The 19944-nt window shown below is 39.5% G+C and overlaps 1 protein-coding gene across 6 annotated transcripts in view; it reads left to right on the forward strand.

Annotated features, from left to right (window-relative positions):
* Window positions 1-19944, forward strand: part of nrg2b (neuregulin 2b) — a 90123-nt gene that overhangs the window by 21004 nt on the left and 49175 nt on the right. The window contains exon 1 of one of the 6 annotated variants that reach the window (XM_049585567.1): window positions 12003-12886. The exons of the other annotated variants lie outside the window; for them this stretch is intronic. The gene's annotated coding sequence lies outside the window, so the exon portion shown is untranslated. Of the gene's footprint in view, window positions 1-12002; window positions 12887-19944 lie in introns of those variants that run through there. 6 annotated transcript variants of the gene reach the window in all.

Consider the following 19944-nt stretch of genomic DNA (forward strand, 5'->3'; position numbering starts at 1 on the left):
CGTTCAGCCCATGTGTGCAGGCATGTAGCTGACCATGCCTTCTTGGGGTGCCATACCTGTCTGTGAACACACCTAATTGGTTTGGCTTCCATATCGCTCTCTGTTATTGGATCATGCTTAGCAAGAAATCAGATCAATTTTGTTGATGCCTGCTTTGCTGGACACCGAGAGAGAGAGGGAGGGAGGAGAGGAGGGAGGGAGCATCAGCTGACCTTGAAAGAAGGACCTCTTGATGGACGGCTGATGGGAGCGCTGGTCACGTGTGATTGGCTATTGGAGCAGGCCGGTCACAGGCTATTGGCCAGACAATGCTGTCCATTTGTGGCTACCCTAGCACCCCCCATACCCTCCACCCACCGCCCCCACCTCTCTGTGTTCTCACTGAGGAATTCTCTCATCACTCAGTGATACAGAAGGCTTGGATCAGCAACTTACAGTGCACACACACATTCAATACACATTTACACACACACACACACACACACACACACAGACAATCAAACACATTCATCAGTACGGACAATAAAATGCTCACGTGCATATCGGTGCATCACACATGTTCTCATGTAAGCACTCTCTCTCACACACATATTCATGCATATTCACTGTGCTGTGGAAAATCTCGGTGTCTGTGTGTAAACTGCAGCTGCAGAATTAGACTTGTTATGGCTTGCTTGGTGCCTGTGGTGTGTGGGATGTGTGAATCTACTCTAATTGTATTGGTGCACATGTATTTCACAGTCTCTCCCTTCTTCTCTTTATGCATAAATTGTTGTGCAGGCTTTGCTTTTTTTAATGTCTGCAGCAGTACTAATATTTCCTTATCAAGCTAAACCTCAAACACAACATTTACAAATTGAGTCAATTTAAAAATCTATTTCTGTTTCATCCACAGTATTTTTTCTGTGCTTGCTAGCAAGCAGTGCTGCCAAAAAAAGGCATTTTTTTTGCGAGACCTTAGAAGAAGTTTTGACGGGGCCCACAGGATTTATAAGCTGACTTGGATGTTCTCCAGTCTATTTACTAATCATTTTACAGGTAAAAAAATAAAGAGGATGGTAAATAGGGTTTCCCATTTGGACTTTACAGCCATCCAAAGGTTGACATCAGATAGTAATATAAAGGGACATTATTGCACCAATATGGAGGTTTGACGGTCTTTTAAAGGGTTGAGCTCACTCTATTTGTGTTAAGTTGCTTTCTGCTGATATATTTTCATCTCACAAATGATAAATATTAATGTTCAACACTCTAAATCTCCTCAAAAACCTCACTGTTGGTCCAATGGATGAATTGATACAGTCAGTCCCTATCCCCAGTTTGATCTGTCAATGGTTTGCTTTGCACTGGTCTGTTTTTATGAATGAGACCCATGGGACTGCCAGTGATCTGATAGTACTGTCTTTAAGAGGCTGTAGCGTACTGAATTTTGAAGCTAGGGTGAAGATACTGCTAATGACACTCTAAAGTTAGGATAAAATTTGGCAAGGGAAAAACTGACATGGCCATTTTCAAGATATCTGAATGAAAATAAGTTCTATGGTTACCTATGAGTCTCCCTTTTACAGACATGCCCACTCTATGCTAATCCTTTGAATTGCATAAATTGGATATAACTGGAAAGCTTAGACTCTTGTGAATTCAGTGAAACCAACTGTATTTGTGTGTAATGATGTTCGTCACCTTAGTAGCTGTTTCATTGCAGTGAAATCATTTTTTTAAAACAAACATCTCTGTATAAAATGACCTATTTTGTCCTCTAGGATAATCACAGTCTCACTGAAAACATTATATAACCACAAACTAAATACCATGGGCATGTTTGGCTTCCATAGATATATTGACAACGAAGGGGTTTCGCCGCAGTTTCCAGAATAGAGGCGCTCACCATCCACTCACCAAAAAATGCAATTCTTACACAAATCTCAGTGTCAAAAGTTTTTGATATCAGATGACAGCATGAATTTTTCTGTGGTATTCTGAAAAATCTTGGTGTCTTAATGCGGTGTTCTAGAGGGATTTTTTTTTTTTTTTTTTTTACATTTTTTTAAAAATCAATTCTCAAGTGGCAAAAATGTTTAAATATAGCACCAAATTTGTGTAGCACCAAAATGGTATAAACTCACAAATTGCTACAAGAACTCATGGGAATGGCCATCATATAATTCCATCATAAAGCCCTTAGCTTTCAACGTTTGAATAGACGCCTAACCCACGGGTAGGCAGCCTGCAGCTCCTGAGTCATGTGCCCTCTGCAGTGGCTCTCTGTGGATTTATATTCTCCAATTGTAAAAATGTGTAGCCAATGCACTGAATTGAAAAAGAAGTTTTAAAATTTCGTCAACTAAAATGTGCCTGATATGTCTGTGATCTGGCATTTTTCCTTCTTTTCCTCCTCCTCAAGACTAGCCACCTCAACAGTGGGGGCTAGTCTTGAGCCTCCTAGCTAGGTTAGCAGTGGTCTCCAAATCTAGAAAAGTAAAAGTCTCAAGTGAAAATACAGAATGCAGTAGTGGACACGCTTAAATCTGAACATTTTTAAATTACTTTTGGTGAAAAATGGTTCTTTTGATTGTCAAGGTTGCTGACCCCTGGGCTCACCAAAACACAATGTTTATTACATATTTCTAACTAAAAACTTGATGCACCATGATGCGCAACATCTCAAATAAATCCTAAGCTTCCAGCTTTCAGATGATGTATATATACCACTTCTATACAGTATGTACTGTTGACCTGCTAACTCCTCCTAAAGATCCCTTAAAAAAGACAAAAATGGGTCTATGGTGGGTTTCAGAGGGTTAATAACTTTTCCATGTATTTATCAAAGTAGGAGCGTCTCAGATGTTTATAAGATGTTGTGTTTTATGCACACTCAGTCACCTTTTTTGCCCTGTCGCAGGATCCCTGTGCTGTCTTACATATGTTTCTGGTAATTAATGCAGTGAAAATGAAGGTCTAGGCAATGAGGCGAGATCGAAATATCAATTGAATTACTTATTTAAAACATCATCTGTCCAGTGTCCTTATGTACCCTATAGGTGCTAATGTGTTCCTGGCACAGAGAGAGTGGTTTTAAGACTTAATGGAGAACCCTTCACAGTAAATTCCTCCTCCTCAGCATTTGTGATTTGGTTTTGGAACATCGAGCAGCAACAGTGGAGCGAGCAGAAAGGTTGTTTATATGTTTTACAGCTTTTTAAGCCTATGAGTAACTGTAATTAAAGATTCAACCATTAAGAATGAGCCCATCTAATTAATTTATGAATTAATCATCACATCTTAAATAAGAGCAGTGAAGGTCTGTGTTGATCTGCTTTGAATTTAGTTTGCATTTGGTCATTAGAGTAGAATGTGTTTGATGATGAACTGTAGTCATTTTGATGTCTGATGAAAACGAAACTACAACAACACACGCAGGAACATACGTTATTGCTCCTTTTCATTGGGATCGATTTCAGTTGATCAGTTATTTTGGAAGGACAAACTCAGAAGGATGTTTGAATACCTTAAGTGACTTGAAGTGTTATGTCAGATGTTGAAAATGAGTTCAAATTGGAGTGGGAATTTGTAGCGATTCAATCAATCCGACACCGTCACACTCATGTAATGCGGACGTCACATCCATGAAGGGTAATTTCCTTCTGGTTTTCAGCTCACATTCCCAGGCTGACAAAAACTTCCATGTTGCCTGAGGAGAGCGTCCCAGAGAGGGATGTGCTCATTGGTATCCAGGCTCACCACTCACAGCTGCTTCAGGCTGACTTTCACCACTCGTTTCCACACTTAGCCGCATAAAAGCCTGACAGTCTCACCTCAGACTCACCAAGTGATGAGTCTCATCTGGATGGTTGTTAAGCGGAGCTGCTGCCATAGTATCCATCTTGCAAATATAGTCTAGAAGTGCTATTTTTCTTAAAACAAGAAAAAAAAATGTGTCAGTGGGGTAAAATAATTTCACTTATCCCAATGCAAATCATCTTGTTTCAAGGATTTCCTTGAAAACTAGCAGAATATTTGGCCTCATTCTGCAAGTTTGTTTCTAGGAAGTGATTTTGCATCAGAAACAAATGAGATTATCACATCCAACTGGCAAAGTGATTTGATTTGTTTTGACAAAGAGTAAGTATTAGAGATGTGTATGAGTACTTGAGTACTCAATTTGGATGTCAGTATTCATTCAACGTATAGAGTAATTACATTTTTGTATTTTTTTTTTTTAACCGAAAACAATGTACACCATTTAGCCACAACATTAAAACCACTGACAGGTGAAGTGAATACAATTTCTTGGGCTTTCTGCCTTTGTTTGATAGAACAAGAGATTGAGCATGAGACGGGGGGAGAGAGGGTTTGCTGCTTGTTGATATGGCACCCTCGGCCGCTGCGGCAAGGACACCGCCTTTGTACATGGGGTGCCTGCTCTACCAGGTTAGCTACTGGGTGCCCCTAAAGTGAATAACATTGACCATCTCATTACAGTGCAATGTTCTACTGGGAAACCTTTGGTCCTGGCATTCATGTGGATCCCACTTGACACTCACTGCCCACCCCAAACACCGTTGCAGATCAAGTACGCCCCCTCATGGCAACGGCACTCCTCATTGGCAGTGGCCCCCTCAGCAAGACATGCCACACTGCAATATTGGTCGATGGCCCAAGGAACATGCCCTGTTGAGGCATGGACTCAGGACCTCTGGGATTGTCCTGTGGTGTCTGGTACCAGGGCTTTGGTTGTAGACCATCTGAGTCCTGGAGGTTGCGAGGCGGGGTACTGGCATGCCCCACAGAGGCTCGATATCAACAGGAAATTCTTAACTTATATTGACCGTATTATTTATTTTGGACAGGGTACAGTGATGTCATACAGTGATACAGTGATGTAACTGAGGGCCGAATTCACAAAGAATGAACTGCGGCCGCTGATAGCGCCTTGAATTGCACTTCACTTGCACCTGCAGTTTGCTCCGTCTTAACGTCCTATTCACAAAGGATATTGCGCTAATGATATACCAGCGCAAACACGGCCACAAAGTTTGGCAGCTGAGTGCAGTTTGCCCCTGATTTGCCCCTGACTGCAATTAGCCACATGGCATGGCATGGTAAGTGTTTGGCAAAGTACTGAATACTGTATACCCTCATGTTGTGACGTCTGCTGGTGAGTCAGTCTAACAGTGTCGAATGGGTTGAGGCTGTGGATTTGACCAAGTTTGACCACTTTATCACTATTCCCTCTCACTTGTAGCTGTATTTTCGTTATCTTTTGAATTTAATATGAATTATGGAACCATTTTTGTTCACGTTTGTTTCCCCCGTTTCGTAAAATAAATTATTGAAAGTTGCTTTTGAAGTCCGTGACAGAAGTGCGTTTTGAGAACGACTGCAGACTGTCACCTGTTCAACGCATCAGTATCTTTGGATGCCATTAAAGTAATAATGATTATAATAATAATGTCAAAATAATATTTACAGACTGATGTAACAGACGATCACTGCTGCCACGATCACTGGAAAGTCTGGGCGAGAGGCTTCCACAGAGGAGCGCCCAGTTTGCACCAGCTTTCTAAAGACGTTATTTACTTCACTCAAACTGCATGTGGCTATTAGCGCTAGTTTTAGTGAATTAGACGTTGTTTATCAATGAGGCTCATTTGCATATTACCTCATTTAAATACGTGCAAATAACACCGGAGCACCGAGACGCAATCTGCTTGGCAGCGCAGTTAGTGGAGCATTTCACCCTCTGCGCATGCTTTGTGAATTAGACCGTATCTGTTTGCTCCATTTTTACCGGTTTAGCGGCCGCAAAAGCCACGCAATCCTTTTGTGAATTCCGCCCTGAGTATTGCAATAACATATTGCAACATATTGTGATTTATTACCTTTTTTTCAACTGTAAATTATGTCCCCAAAGGAAAAATAATTGTCAACATCTGTTTTATCTAATCGGTAAAGTTTTAATGAGAAAGTTTCTCACGTCAGTCACTTTTATAGCAGCAAAATTTATCAAATGAACTACAAAAGCAATTTTAGATTTTATTAATGTAGTAGGCTACCAAAAGTTTAAATTTGTATTCGCAGGATTAGTCATTTATTTAACAAAAAAATGATACTTGGCGTCTGTGTATCGATACACTATTCTTCACATAATATCATGATATTATGCTGTATCAATTTTTCCCCACGCCTAAATATCTGCACAGATCCATATAGCAAAAATGATAGATCTGCGCAGTTGCAGATAACATTCAGCATTTCCAGTTATACATCACTCAGTCTAATGTTACAGGTGATGAGGCAGAAGAGTGTTGTGTAGAAGTATTTTGACAAAATAAACCAAAAGAATGTGCAGTGCAAGCTATGCAACGTTATACTTGCACTCGGCTGTTCATTTCAGACCCTGTTCTTACCTTAGATTTTTTTGTTGTGAGAACTTAATAATAATTTAATGCAAATACCTGAATATGGCAATTACTTAAATTACCTAGTATGTATTTCCAGTCTTTCTTTAAGACAGAATAATTTGTTAAAGGATGAATTCACTCGCAAACCCATTTAGGTTGATCTAATTAGCTTCATGGTAAAATGTAATTGACATTATAGCATGTCAGGGTATAGACGGCAGGTAAATAGAGTTTGATCTGATTAGATGATTATGATGTCACTGGTCATTTTGCCATATATATATATATCTCATTTCCTTCCTGTTGGTATTTGCCCGAGGAGGACCTGTTGTTGGTCATTATGTCACTAATAAAATTAAAGGGAGCTGTGATTCCAGTGTACTCCTGGTATTACAATAGAGTTTTCACAGCAGGATATATTTCAGCGACCTGAAACGTAAACAGTAAATGTCAGGCTTCCTCAAATGACTCACCATGTTGGACTTACACTGAACAATCATACAGAATGACATACATTGCAAAATTGTTTTCTCTTGCTCTGTCTCAACTGTAGAATCGGTGGCTCTCCTGCTCCATCCTTTTCTCCAAGAAATTACTACTTGACTGTGCCAGTTACATTTTATTAGGAAACTAATGGCTGCCTGGATTATGTTCGCCGTAGGGGTGGCTGATATGGCCAAAATATTCTATCATAGTAGTGTGAAACGTGTTACTGATTTCATGATAACCCGTGGTGAAATTCCCCAACAGTTCGGAGTGAATCATCATTAAAACCGTGTCTGATAACTGCGCTTTGAAAAACTCACAGTAAATACTGTCCATCATCAACCAAAGTTAGCAACAGTTTCCCAGACATAGGTGCAGCATGAAACGTGGCTTTGGTTTTTTATCTTTTGTTTGCAGAGCATGCATGCAGCAGGCAAACCCAGTGATGCTACTGGTCCTGTGTCCTTAACTACAGTGACACATACCTGTTTATACACATTTGCTATGATTTTCATATATTTTCGTTTGGTATTGGCTGTTATTATTTTAATATTTAGGCAAACACAAACAGCATATTGTTGCTAATCAGTGGTGGAGAGTAACTAAGTATCCAAGTGCTGTACTTTAGTACAACTTTGAGTTACCTGTACTTTACTTGTGCATTTCACTTTTCTGCTACTTTATAATTCTACTCCACTTCAGCTTGGAGGCAAATATAGTACTTCTTACTCCACTACATTTATTTGATAGCTTTACTTACTAGTTACTACTTTACAGATTTTGATTAATAATACAAAATATAATCAACTAATAAATTATAGTGCATTAATATAGATATGATGAGTCCTTTTACGTCTATTTTAGGTACTTAAGTATATTTTGATAATACTTTTTTACTTTTACTAAAAGGAATAATTCACCCACATAATCAGTTAGTCATGCTGTATTACCCTGAATTCATGAGGAAATTTTTTTGCATGCCTTTATAGGAAACGGCCAACATAATGATTTATTGATTGATTGGGGACCACGTTAAACAGCAGCAAAACCATAGGAAAACATACATTAATGGACTCTCACACATTTTGTGCAGTATAATCCAAATCTCATTTATCCAGTTGCATGCTCAATACTTCCAAACACATACATTGTTACTGAAAAACTGACCTGAAATCTTTGCTCTCTTCAAAGCCAGATTCCAATACTTGCAAGTTTTTAGTGAAATGCACATGTTACGGAAGCACTGAGCATACAGCTGGATAAACAAGACTTGGATTATACTGCATGAAATGCATGAGAGTTTGTAAACGGATGTTTTGATATAGTTTTGCTGCTGTTAATCGTGGTCCCCCATCAATCAATAAATGATTACATTCACCAATTTCTGTAGAGCCTTGCAAAAACATTTTCTCCAGGAATTCACGGTAACACGTGATGACTAATTGTTTTATAAGTGGTCATTTTATGTATGAGGCATTCCTTGAAGTAAGAGTGCAGGACTTTAACTTGTTACAAAATATGCCTGCACAATAGTACTGCCACTTTCACTCAAGTTAAAGACCTGAGTTCTTCTTTCACCACTGTTAATTTTATTTGTGGTTTTCAATATAAAACATGTGTATCAGTACTTTTGACATTTTCAGCACATTATAAAATACTGCTATAATACTGATAACCATGATCATTTTGGTCACTATAATCATAAAATGAAATGTCCATACTATTTCATCTCTATATTACAGTAAAGGTAATTTTATATCATGGATATGGTATATGTGTAACACTATACAGTAATTGTTTTGTAAATTCAATTAATAAATGGTTAGAAATATCAATACCATACTTCATCGCATTTGATTGCATCCGTCTTTTATTTGAAACTTCCATAAACAAAAGAAAAAAAATACTACTTCACGTGAGATAGCACTACTGTTAAAAACAAAATACTAAAAAGAGTAATAATAAAATATTTTCAAAATGGACACTTTAAGGTTCCTGAGAACAATAATTTTAAGTGTTACAGGTTTCTATATTTTCCACTTCACTCTCCTCCTCCATGTCTGCACCAGTGTTGGGTAAGGGTTACTTTAAAAGTAATCAAAGTACGTTACTGCGTTACTTTTTAAAAAAGTAACCAGTTACTCTACTGCGTTACTCCCTGAGTAAAGTAACTCAATAACTTTAAAAGTACTTCCAACGTTACTCCCTGAGAAAAGTAACTCAAGCACTTTTAAAGTACTTTTGAGTATTCTACATTTCCTATTGGGCAATGGACCACAGGGCGCTAAGCCTACATTTTTTTGTCTCCAGAATTAAAGTTATGGACCACTTGCCCTTCACTAAGCTCCAGTTCTCCCATCACAGCCGTCACTTTGACCAGTAGAAACACAGAACGATCTGCTGCCGTAGACAACTGTATGACAGCAACGTTTTTAATATTTCCTCTAGGGATGTTACCACACAGAGTAAAAGGGGGAAATGATGGTGTGAAACAGCAGAGGCACTTTGTCAACCCGCTGAGTTAACGTTACTGTCATTAGCATCAAGCTAGCAAACAATGCTACATCCTCACGGTCGGACATAAAGTAATAACATTAACAAATAGCGGCGGGGCTTTTACTCACCACAACTGCAGAGGCTCCCAGCTTCATTTGAAACAGACTACATTGTAGACGGTCTGTTATTTATTAATCCCTCTGTGTGTTTATATATTTACTTTTTATCCGCTCCGTTGTCTTTGTAAAGTTAACATATCGCACCGTCATTTCAATCTCAACACTTGTTTCAAATTAAAAGCCCCTTATAACCTCGGCTAGAGAATCTATCCATTTTCTAAATAGGCTTTTATTCTGAAACATTTGTCAGAACTTCCTGTGGAAGATACGGTAACTTGATAGTTTACATATGGCGCTTCAAATGAAGCTCCTGCCATCTGCTGACGCTTTTAGGTGACTACAACAACATGTCGGCTGGCACATGAACAGACACACAGTGACTCAAATAATAGTAAAATAAAAATAGAACAAGAATAACCCGATGACATCACACGCACCGTGAAAGACGACCGGGGATAATTGGTGAGTACCAGCGTGTAGCATGTACCAGGCATAATGCAAGTCCTGAGTCTGAAATATGTCTGTCAGCGAGTCCTACTCCACCTTTTAGACTCCTCCGTAGACAACGGCAGCATTTCTCCGACCACGTAGCGAGCCACAGGCTCCGTGGCTTCTTTCAGACTGATAGGTTTAACATTATCTCCGTTATTAGAACCAAACGACAGCTGTTGCTGTTTCTGAGCTGAAGGACCAGCGTTCTAAAAGTAACGGAAGTAACTGATGTCTTGTTTGAAAATGTACTTAAGTATTTGATTACTCAAACAGCAAACTAACGCGTTAGGTTACTTGTTACTGCAAAAAGTTTGTAACGCGTTATACCCAACTCTGGTCTGCACAAATCACGTTGCTTTGCGAGGCAGCTGGATTTCACAGGGATACAGTCCTGACTTGCTACAAAGCCTGCCTCAGTCTAGCAAAAGGTCAGGTTTAGGCCTCAACAAAAGATGGTTAACATTAGGGAACTTGTATGGTTTTGGTTAAATATTGGAAAAGTGAAGATGTCCTGTTTTTTGCCTAGAGTCATGGTGTACCCAAATTAGACAGTCATACATGAAGAAATATATCATAAGGACACAACCTTAACAAAAGTATTTTGCTTTACCCTAAATGCGAAATGTGTGGCTCTCCTGCTCCTATTATATTATCGCTATAGCCCCTTTATCACCACACAAACCCCCCCACTAACACCCGTTAATATCTTGGTTTTGTATGTGATGGGAAGGCTACAATCAGCACTCACAACCGAATTGAATCTACTTTAGTCACAGGTATTTGACAGCTCCAGCTCTGAACACAAAAAGCAGCTGAACACGTTAATTTTAACCCCTTTATTGGCGAGATGCAATGATGCTCCATCACAGAATACCGTCCATCAACTTCCAAACAGCGCCCAAACATCGTTCCAAGTTAGTCTGCACATACTTTGAAGAAAAGACAGAATAAGTTGGAGAAATATATAAAGAAGAAACTACTGCAACATTTTTACAGGCCTCCATGCTGTTCCCTACTGTTTACCTGTTCTGGCCTCTCTGTGACGTCGAATGTGACCCGCAAGAAAAAAACCACACACACACACACACACACACACACACACACACACAGAAAGGCAGACTTGTCTGTTGCAGAGCCATGTACACACCTTTAGTCTGCTGGCAATAAGAAAGGATTCTATAGCCTGTTTTTAGGGGGTTTTACTGTGTTTAAAAAACCTGTGTATGTGTGCTAATTTTGGTGGAAAAGGGTATTTCACTCTCTTTGCATTGGGCATTTGAGAAATCTCAAAAGTAACTGTAGGAATTCTGCCATAGAGTATTAAAATACATTTCAACCCTCTATCACAGAATGTGCTGATGAACACAGACTAACCTTATTTATGTTTACAGAGAATCTGAGGACATTACTTCTTTAAAAGAGGCATCTTGTAGAGTTCTGGCCTCGCAGTGGGAACAACACTGAGACACAAAAACTGTGCTGCTCCTGCAAATGTGATTAAATTGACCACTTGAGGTAGTTTGGACGGATTGATTAATAGATTGACAGAAGGACTGGCTGTTATTAAACACTGGATGTATGGACAAACTGCCTGTCCTCTCCTTCTCCTCCTGTGTGTCTTAACCTCCTACTCGTGTGCGTTTTTTGCCAAGCTTTAGAAAAAACATTCCAATCTGTGGAGACCTAAATTTCATTTTAACACCTCACTCCCTTTCTCCCACACATATTGGTCTAAGCCATTTCTTCCTATTTTTGGTTCGCCTGGTGTCTTTTTGTAATACCGCATGTATAACCTCAACACTGTCATGCCCAGTCGTGTTGCACTGGTGTTTTTTTTTTTTTCCAGGACAAACTGGGCTACTAGAATATGTATGCTGCAGTGCTTGTCACATGAATGCATTAATAGTTATATGACCAGTAGATTCAACCGAAAAACAAAAATGGGAATTGAATCACACTGATATTTAGTATACAGTGGACAAGACTTTTGTTCTCGTAGGCCTTGGCGATCAGAGAAAAATAAACATTGTGGCCAACAAATATCAAAAACTATTTATATTTCTTTCGGAGTTCCGAGTGTTTTTTGAGTGTAAAGTGTTAGTTGTGCCAATCCCGAAAGCAGTTCCTGTCTAGAATTAGACAGAGGGCCACGTCACACTCCATGCACTTCCAGGGGGTTACCTGCCTCCCCCCCCTTTTCTCCTTGCAGTTTACACAGATCCTGCGTCCATATGTGGCCTTCTTGCTTGCATCACGTTGATCAGAGATTGCCACGGGTAAGTGGCCACTGTGTCCCTGCGCAGGAGGGACCACGGCTGTGACGCCACACATCTGGGCTGTCAGCTCCAGCAGGAAGGCCTTGTAGGTCATAGGTTCCTCCTGCTTCTCTCCGCAGAGCTCTTTGTGCAGCAGGAAGCTGTTTGTGGCTGCAATGTCAAGGAAGTGGAAGAACAATGTCCGGTACCAGCGCGCGCTCTTGTGATGTACAGAGTAGGACTGGATTAGCTGGTCAGACAAATCAACCCCTCCCACATGCTTGTTATATTCTATAACTGGTGCTGGGCATGGGATGGATTTGGTGGTCCAGTTGCCATTCTTAGTTTTCATTCTCCTGTGCACAGTGCTTCGTGAGAATGCCTCGTGGACTGTAGAGCAGACAGACACCTCACGAGTGTCCATCCACTTCACAAAAACCAGTGGACCGTCCCGGATCCACCTGATGGTGCCTGTAGGATCATTTTTCTTCAGAGCATTTGAGTCTGTGCGGGGACATCCTCTTCTATTGTCTCTGTATGTGCCACATGCTCCGATATTCAGGCGAAACAGATCATTGAAGAGTTTTGGACTGGTGTAGAAATCATCCACAAACAGATGAAAGCCGCTGCCCAGGTATGTTGACTTTATCAGGGACATGACAGAGTCATATGCAAGTCCAACACCAGGGGCAAACTGTGACTTTCCTGTGTACACAGAAAAGTCCAAGGTGTAGCCATTGCTGCTGTCTGCCAAAACAAAGCATTTGAATTTCTGCTTGGCTTTGGTATTTCTTGGCATTACATTTCGGCCCTTTGTTGCCACCATCCTCGTGTCAATTGAAAGGTTCTGCCTAGGATGGTAAAATGCTCTGCAAGCGTCTTTGAAGGTGTCCATAAGGGGCTTCAGTCGAAACAGCCGGTCATATTCTGGTGTTCCCTTCTTTCTGTCGTTCTCAGCATCTTTCTCAGGATCGCTCATGTGGATGTTCCAAGATATCGCCCTGAACCTGTCCCGTGGCATCACTTTGGCTGGAAATGGCACACTGAAAATAGTATTTTTTTTCCAGTAATCCTGGATAGTATCCATTTTCACCAAAGATAAGAAGAAATTCAGTCCCACATACTTGAAAAACTCCTTGTTGTTGATGTCGGTCCAAGAATATTTTTTGCCTTTTGTAATGTTTTTAGCAGCTTGTTTATTTGTGTTTTGACATATGGTCTGAACTGCACTATTGCTGAAAAACAGTTTGAAAAGGTCCAGTGGAGTGTATATAGTGTTTGAGTTCAGTTGATGACCAGGAGGTCTTGCTGGGGCAAACTTCATTGGCTCTGGATGTACATCAGGTTCTGTCTCAGATTTCCAGGAGGTGGCTGAGTGTTTTGGCTGTGGGCGTGCCTCCAGCGGAGATCTGGATCTGGATTTTTTCTGGTCTCTTTGTGAACCCTGTGCTTGCCTGGACCTGGCTCCCTGGGCCCTGTTGTGTGGTGAATGAGATCGTTCTTTAGGCTGCACATGTCCATGATCTCTCCTAGAGGTGTTTGGCTCTTCTGCATCTTGTTGCTCGTCATCTCTGTAAAGCAAATAAAGATCATTAGAGAGACTGAAGGTTTGAAATATCAGATTATACATACCTGAGCAGTGTTGAACATTTCACACAGAATGAGGCCAGTGCTGGGATTGCTTGAAATCCCCCACACAGAAGATGGCCCAACCCCCCATATTCTCTATCTGTTTATCATGGCTACTATTCCAAAGTTTGCTAACTTTTAATGAACAGCTACATCTTTTTTTATTTGGTTGCTTACTTTCACTATTGTGTGTCCCATGTCCTACTACAAAGGATAAAGATAAAGATCTGGGGCCATATTCACAAACATTCTGAGAGTACTCTAAGAGAGTTCCTAACTTAGACTAAAAACTTTTGGTACGGAGTCTTAGCTTAAGAGTGATTTAAAAAAGCTCTCAGAGCAAATATGAGCAAGGAAGGGACAGAAACTTTTACCTTAGTGAGGAGGTGTGGTTGACCCTGTTGCTAGTAGTGTTGTCACAGAACCAAAATTGGGACCCATGGTACGATACCAGTGAAAGTGTCACAGTTCTGAGTAGTATCACAATACCACAGCAAAAATGAGGCAGATGTGCCTTTTGTCATTTATAAAAAAGATAAATCACTTTTCTATAGGCCTAAGACATCAATAATATTTCAGTGGAATAAATTACTTATTAACTTATTCATACATAGGGGGGATCAAAATAAAATAAATAAATAAAATAAATATCAACCAGCCACCCTCCTCCTCTGATAAGTTAAGAACAGTCCCTTTATTGTGGTGAGGTTTGTGGGCCGGTACCTGCCACAAAGAGAGAAATGTGAATGGCTCGTTTCTCCTCTGACACATCACATACCTGTGTGCTGCCACAGCTTGGCTGTTGAGGTACTTTTGAGCAGTCATGACACCAACGAATAGGAAATTATTGGACCTGGAGCCGGGCTTCTCGGTCACCGGTAAGCTGTTATCTTGTGGTGGCCATAGCGCTCCGCCATATTCCTGTCTGTGACCCCTGTTGAACCCACAACCAACAGGATTCGCCTTTCGTTTCTGCTGCTGGTTGAAATCTATACTCGCACAGCGGGCTCCTGAATGATTTTTTTTGTGCGAGCAAAAGAAATCATTCAGCGTGCTCCTGAATGATTTCTTTTTCTCACACAAAACTATTTTTAGTCACAAATGCGAGTAAAATGCTCGCACCGTAGAGCTCTGTGGAAAACAAATCACGGTCGCATATATAAACAAATCTAGCCTACAAGTAAAAAGAAATAAATATTAACTTCCACTGCTTAAAGATACTCAATAGCTCAGCTAATACCTGAAATGTCACTGGAAAACAAACCACTGCAGCAGCATATCGAGTGCCAGATGGCCAGCGCGTGAGCCGTTATTGGATGGCGCATGGACACTCACCCTCTTGCGATTGGACTTTGAACTTATCCCACAGTAGTGGTGCTGTGAGGTACCGTAGTACTACGGTACTCCAACATTATGGTATCATATGTACCGTGGTGTTTAAGTACCGTGGTCTACCGTTGGTACCAGTATACCATGCAACACTTGTTGCCAGGTGTGATGCTTTCTTTTAACAGATGTGATTGGTTGTCACAGACGCACCCTTTTGTGGGCCTGCAAGGTGTGGACACCCAGTGGTAATGAAATGAACTGCATCACAATATGAGACTGTGAAAGTGTTGTCATTGTTAATGTGATCACTCTGCTGATGGAAGGTTGAGACAGACAAAAGTCATCACTGCTGCACTCTTGCATTTTTCCAGTTTTTCAAATATCTTAGTATGTGAGATCGACCACACATATCCCTGCGCAATCTCACCTGTAGCATTTCATTTACTTACTGTCATTTTGTGTTTGAAGACCATTTCTCCGACCTCTTTGGGTTTCCACCATTTTCTCCTCTGCTTAGGAAACTCTTAAGCCTCTTAAAAGTCCTCCTCTCTGCTCCTAACAGTGTTTCACCTTAGGAGCTCTCTTAAGGTCTAAGATGCTCTGTGAATAACTTTTATCTTTACAAGGACCTAGTCTTAACTTTAAGGGGAAATTCTCTTGCTCACTAGGAGCAACTCTTAGCACTAGGAAGCTTTGTGAATACAGCCCTTGAACTTTACACTGTGACCTTAAGTTTGTGCTGGTGTAGGTAAGTTACTTTGGGATGGTCAGCTGTTAAGAATATCATCTAATACCTCGATAACACCATAAACAGCGTCAATGCCCAAATGATCCAATTGTAGAAAATAAAATCATGTTCATGTAACGTTATGTATTTTCATTTCTATTTCAAATGAAGTGAGCATGAATGACCGCTTACAAATCCTCAGCCGGATCGAGTCCCTGTTGATAAGCCATCTCCTCATCTGTGAGGAAGCTCTCTGCTCCTGATTCTTCATCATCGTCACTTTCCAGAAGAGATGCACAGGATTTTTCTGAGCTTCTTTTGGGCCTTACATCCATTTTAGTCAAGGCATAAATAAAACAAACGACGTCTCAAAAAAACAACAGGTACTCCCGTGTGCACAAATTCTCTCCACAATTTTTCTCTATCGCGAGGAGTGAATGAATGAAGCGCCTTTTTTTCCCTCCAGATATGTTCCGCCTTGTCCCGACCTACCGTGCTGTGATTGGATAATCATAACCGCGTCAAACTTAGATGTGTCGACATAAGAGTAGTAGCCAATCACAGCACAGTCGTACTAGCCAATCACAGCACGGTAGGGCGGGACTAGGCGACACCTCAGATGTCACTTCCTGTCTATTTCTAAGAAGTCAAATTAAATACTGCGTAAATAACAAGCTTTAGGAAGTATCTTTCAAGATATTACACAGATTTTACTCGGTTAAGTTTGTGTTAGAAACATTCAAGCTGAATACAGATTATAAGTGTGATTTCTGTGGACTGGAAAAAGAGGAATTCTCATTTATTTTCTCCCTATACTACAGCAGAATGTTTTGGATTAATGTTGCAAACTATCTCAAAAGAAACTAAAGATGAAAGTTTGAAATAAATATGTTTGATGTAATGCTGTATTTTAGTCAAGATAAGATTTGTAATAACATTTATACTATACAAATTAATTATTTTTTGAAAAATTCCATCTTTATAATGAAAAAGTGGAGGGAGACCAAGCAGACATTTCTGCACTTTATTAGTGAACTTGAACAATATAGCACAATGTTATCTAATGTTTAGTACAAAAAGCTATTAATTCCTTTGAGTTGTTATATGATTATAAGATGATGCATGTGACAAAAACTCTGGCATTATAAAATGTAAACAGATTATTCTTTTGTTTATTTTGTTGTTTTGTTTTTTACTAAGTATCTGTATTTATGTAAATTAATTATATTTATGCACAATAAAGAAAGTGAAAAAGAAGTTTAAAAAAAATATATATATATAGCCAACGTTGTATCTCAATGGACTGTTGAGTATGCACCTTACAGTACTATCCAAGTGTGCAAAGTTCAATCTACACATTATTTATTGCACTCAAGATATTCTACTCATTATTTTGGCTTTCCAAACAGCACAGGTAGCATGGGGTCAATATGTTGTCCAGATTTTCATTATAAAATTGCAGAAAATATATTTAATAATATGAAAATAATTTAAAATAAACTCAACTTCATAACAAATGAAGAAAATGTAGAAAAAACAAATAACAAAAACAAAGACCCTCATGGTTTGCTTAAGAGATGGAATAAAGTTGAAATGTTTAAATAATATATATTATATATATAATTTTTGAGTTTTGAAATTTTAACGGTACACTATGTTTTAAAATTGGTATCCATAAAAATATAGAGGGGAGGGGTTAATGTCACCCATGCAGCTAACAGGCTTCAGCTAACAGCAAACTACTACAACTCTTTAACACGAATGAATGGATAAATTGCTATTACAGAGCTTCTGAAAGTGATAGGATTGCTGCTACAACATATCCCAGTGCAGGCAATAGGTCCAGTGGACTTAGAAATAGACAGCTCAGAACAAGGACAACAGTAGCCTGAAGAATAGACAGGACTAATTGTATACACAAGTATGTGTAAAGGAAGATGAATATTAAATAAATATACATCAAATGCACCAATGACCTACAAAAATAAATAAGTAGCAATATAATATTGGGATTATTGTTTTGACAGATATTGTGATTGGGACATGAGTCATGATTTTAGTGGAAATGGTCATTTTTTCATTTCATTTTCACAAAAAAACAAAAAAAACAAAAAAAAAAAAAACAAATGATGAAGATGTGATTTTTGATGGGCTCTGTACCAAACAAGCTTGTTCCTTTACATCTGAAATTTGATTGCAGGTGGGGGCATCTCTGTAGCGCTACATAGATTAATTTATATTGGTATGTTGTGACTCATTTGACCTCTATCAAAAACTTGAAGCTCCTGCGTTTGGATTGCACTTGGCCATATTGTGATTTCGATAGTTTTGACAGTGCCAGATGATATGTTGATTTAAAAAAAAAAGTACATTTAAAATTGTAAAACTACAATCTCTAATGGAGGCAGCGGAAGTGTTGGTGTTACAGTGTCATTAACCGTTTTTGATTGATATAAGTGTTCATCACAGTGACGGCCTGTGGAAGGAAACTGTTCCTGTGTCTGGTTGTTTTGACGTACATTGTTGTGTAGCGCCTTACAGAGAATAGCACTTGGAACAGGTTGTGTCCAGGGTGTGAAGGGTCTGCAGTGTTGTTACCTGCCTGTTTCCTGACACTGGAGGTGTTAAAGTCCTGGATGGAGGGCAGGCTGGCACACATGATTCTTTCTGCAGTCCTGACAGTCTGTTGTATTCTGTCCCTGTCCTGTTTGGTGGCTGATCCAAACCACACAGTGATGGACGTGCAGAGAACAGACTGGATTATTACAGTGTGGAGTTGTATCAGCAGTCCCTGTGGCAAGATATTACGAAAACAGTAACTACAGTACTTTGATGTCATGTATGACAGTGCCAACCTCATGGACTTACTGGTTTCACAACTACCATTTCTGTCTGGTTTTTCACATCAGTTGAGCCTTATGTTTCCTTATGTGCAGCAGTGCAATAGTAAAATGAAACAAATATTAGAGTAACTTTGCAGTGCAACACTCATACTTAACTGATTGGTGTTTTTATCAATAATGCTGAAGTGTTTTCTGACAGGGTAACTAAATCGGTGTCTTTGCAAGAGGTTTAATATATGTATTTGACTGTAGTGTGGTATTTATGTCCCCTTGCTATATTTTCTTTCTTTTGTTTGGTGGCATTTCTAGTTAATTTACTGCTGATTATTTCTAATGTATTTACTGACTGTGAAGCACTTTGTAACTTGCTTTTGAAAAGTGCAATACAAACAAAGATTATCATTCTCAGAGGTATTTCCTCATTGTGAATCTAAATGTCAAATCTGTACTGCTGGAATTGGCCTAAAGTCGCCCCTCCCATGATGAAATCTCATCTCTTTTCCACATATGGTACATCGTTATTAGATTACAGTTCCCATGATTCCCTCATTGTCTCCTGCAAAATATGCATAGCAAACTGCTGGATAAAAACAGCAAGCAGGCTGCTCATTGTCCTCTGAAAAACTATTTGTCACGACAAGAGTAAAGAGAGTTAGCTGGTGAGTTCTGACTTAATGCATTTTTCCCAAATATAATGACGGTTCCTGGTAACTCATCCTTGTTTTAAATATGAGTTACACACAGTGTACCTCTACCAGTGTCGTTCTGAAGCAGGGCTGAAAAAGAACAGGCTCCTGATAGATGTGACCTATCGTATTGATTTAAACCAGCATAAAGTATGTGGATAATTATGTGTTTCCTTTAGCATTCACGTGGCAAGGCGGATTAAAGGAGTGTCAACCAAGAGTGTAAAGGTCAGGTAGTACTCCAAAAAAAGTAGTTTGTGAACATGATGTCCGATGACATCAGGAGGAGGTTTCCAGTGGTCACATTGGAAGGTGGGTTGAAAAGCCAGCTGTCATAGCGAAGCTGAGACACAAAATTGTTTAAATATTGGGTAACGTTGCACAGTTTTAGCAGGATCTTGTGCAAGAGTGTCAAGGCTTAGTGTTGCACTCGGTTGTTCACGTGAAAAATTAAAAGAAAAGTGTAAGAAAAAGAAAA

Source organism: Epinephelus fuscoguttatus, linkage group LG9, assembly GCF_011397635.1.
Source record: "Epinephelus fuscoguttatus linkage group LG9, E.fuscoguttatus.final_Chr_v1".
Lineage (NCBI taxonomy): Eukaryota > Metazoa > Chordata > Actinopteri > Perciformes > Serranidae > Epinephelus > Epinephelus fuscoguttatus.